The sequence below is a fragment of the Penaeus chinensis genome, chromosome 36 (genome assembly GCF_019202785.1).
Source record: "Penaeus chinensis breed Huanghai No. 1 chromosome 36, ASM1920278v2, whole genome shotgun sequence".
In the NCBI taxonomy this organism is placed as follows: domain Eukaryota; kingdom Metazoa; phylum Arthropoda; class Malacostraca; order Decapoda; family Penaeidae; genus Penaeus; species Penaeus chinensis.
This window is the reverse complement of record NC_061854.1, coordinates 11,831,094-11,833,593: the sequence shown is the minus strand read 5'-3', so window position 1 is coordinate 11,833,593 and position 2,500 is coordinate 11,831,094. Positions and strand designations below refer to the sequence as shown.

The 2,500-nt window shown below is 40.1% G+C and overlaps 1 protein-coding gene across 1 annotated transcript in view; it reads right to left on the bottom strand.

Moving 5' to 3' along the window:
* Positions 1 to 1,430: 1,430 nt before the first annotated feature.
* LOC125044649 (histone deacetylase complex subunit SAP30 homolog) overlaps positions 1,431 to 2,500 on the bottom strand; it is a 7,067-nt gene continuing 5,997 nt past the window's right edge. The window contains exon 5 of the mRNA XM_047641427.1: positions 1,431 to 2,500. This exon is cut by the window's right edge and continues 974 nt beyond it. The gene's annotated coding sequence lies outside the window, so the exon portion shown is untranslated.

Here is a 2,500-nt window from a genome sequence, read left to right as displayed (position 1 = left end):
CCCCTATAAAATACATTATGGGGGCCGCCACAGTTGGCACATGAGCGTGACTGTGAAGAGCAGTTTGATTGAGTATGACCAGGTTGGGCACATAGAGGGCATCTAGCTGTGGAACGGCAATGTTTAGCCGGATGTCCTAAACGCCAACAATTTTGGCACTGACGGGGAGGAGGTTGACATGGTCGGAAAGGGAGGGATTCTCCACCGATGTAAACATTAAAGGGAAGGTCATGTCTACGGAAAGTAATTTTGGCAATGTTAGTGGGGTTCTTACGATGACCTCTGGGAGGAATGGAGTAGGACTGTACTGATACCGCATCATAGTCCGTGGGGCAGGCGAGTGAGTTTTCTCCATAATCTGACAATTTTTGTTATAGATAGGGCAGTTTGCTGGGGAGATAGAGCCAGTTCCGGTGCAAGTATTGAGGATTGGATGAGGTTCTGCAGAAAAGAGGTTAGATCAGTTAAGAGTTGATAATGCTATAGCTGGGCTTTCAGATGTTACTGTGACGAGACGGGAACGATCGGGTGGGCTACGGAAAGACTTTGCCTACTTTTTTTTGGAGACATCGCTGGAAGAGAGGAGTGTTGTCTGATTTGGGAGATGTGGGACCCATTTGGCTGGGTTAAACAGAGTATTTATTTAAATGGAGTATTTGTAGAGATGGAGGTAGTAGAAGGACAGGGGCGTGTGGAAGAGGGAGTAGTGTTGAGGGAGGTAGTATTATGGAGATATGGACAATAAGGCTGTAAAGTAGTAATAAGGGAGGATTGGGTAGTTGATGAAGGTTGTGGGGGTAGAGGTGATGTAATTGAGCATGTTGGGAGAGCAGGAATGTCTCCTGGAGATTTAGTGTTGACTTGGGTGGATAATGTACTAGTAGGTATTGAGGAGGGGTAGTAGTTGCATTGTTCAGAGCCATGGTCAAAGGAGAGCCTGGGGTCAGGGAATCGGCAAAGTTTGAATTGGTGGGGCTATTTAATGAAGGGGCAAGCCTCATTGCCCCTAGTAATGGTATACCATCTTCATTATTGGACACAGTCCACCCCTCAGCGTCCCCTTGAGGGGTAAGGGCTACACAACTAATACGGGAATACCTGCCCATGGCTCCCTCAGGCTGTTCATGACTGGCACAAAGCCTTTCATCCTTTCAGCACAGCTCTCACACCTTAGGAAGTGGATGGTAGAAGGGGTTGGGGAAGGGATGGAAACAAAAAAGCAGGAGGGGAATAAAGATCGTGCAAAATTAGTTGATTAGAGGGCTGAGTCCCATGGCAGGGGAGTTCCCCAGCATTGGGTCCCAGTCTTCGCCTCCTAAGCCCCCCCATGACAACAACGGTAAGGTATCGGGGTGTCTATAAAGTTTAAGATATTCTAGTCAGGCAACATTAAAGAAAGAACACATCTTATCAAAGGATCAAAGAAAGACTTTTCATATTTAAATGTATATTAACACAATCTCTGGTATATATATATATACTGTAAAATAAATACCTACTCTAACACAAACACATTCACACAAAAAATATAGTACACAGATACTGCATTAAATCTCCACTGGTTACACTTAGTCTGTATGTTAAAATATTCCTAGGATGGTCAAGGTTGATGATGTTAATTCTGACAATTCATCTGGGTCTTCTATACATTCAGCTACTTATGGGACAATAATGGAAGTGGTTATTTACAAGTTATAGTATTTACACAGCTCTTTCTGAGATTCAAATGCATATTTAGTGAGGAAATGGTGGGAGAAAATTATAGAGTATATTATGCGGTTTGTGAAAACTGGTATAAAAAAAAAAAAAGCTTTAAAAAGAAACCAAACTGTTCAAATAATTATTCATAATGTGAAAAGTGAAAAGGAATCTTTTTTTTTTGCAACTGCTTGTAAATCATTTTAGAACATCTTCCAATCATATAACGTTCATGACTCCCACCTTCAAGAACCTAGGTCTGACCTGTCATTATAAATTCATTTATTAAAACACAAATAAATGCAGATTCATTTTCTGAAACTTCATTTCCCATCCACCCCAAACCTACTGAGGAAACAGCTAGAACAAATTTACTTTGTCTTGAAACAAGTCAGATAATTTACATAGTTCTTCCCTCCCTTAAATTCTATCTGCCTTCAAAGAGAACCACACAGCCATAAAAAAAATATATATTGCATCATATAAAAGATTTTGTGCACACAGATTTCCTTTAAATCTTTTACTTACAACAGTAAATCCAGTCTTCCATTATTTACATAAAATGTTTATACACAAAAACAATCTCTATAAGAGATCTCTATGTTTTGTATATATCAATATATACAAACCAATATACAGAAGCTCACAAGTATGAATATCCCTCATACATTTGAATATCTAATCTGCTACTTTTAACAACTGCAGAATCCATCAACGCAGTGTCCAGTTTGGTACAAAAAGGTAGAATTACTTTTGGAATGTCACTGATCCCAAGCTGAACTCTTGTTTCACAATCTATCCA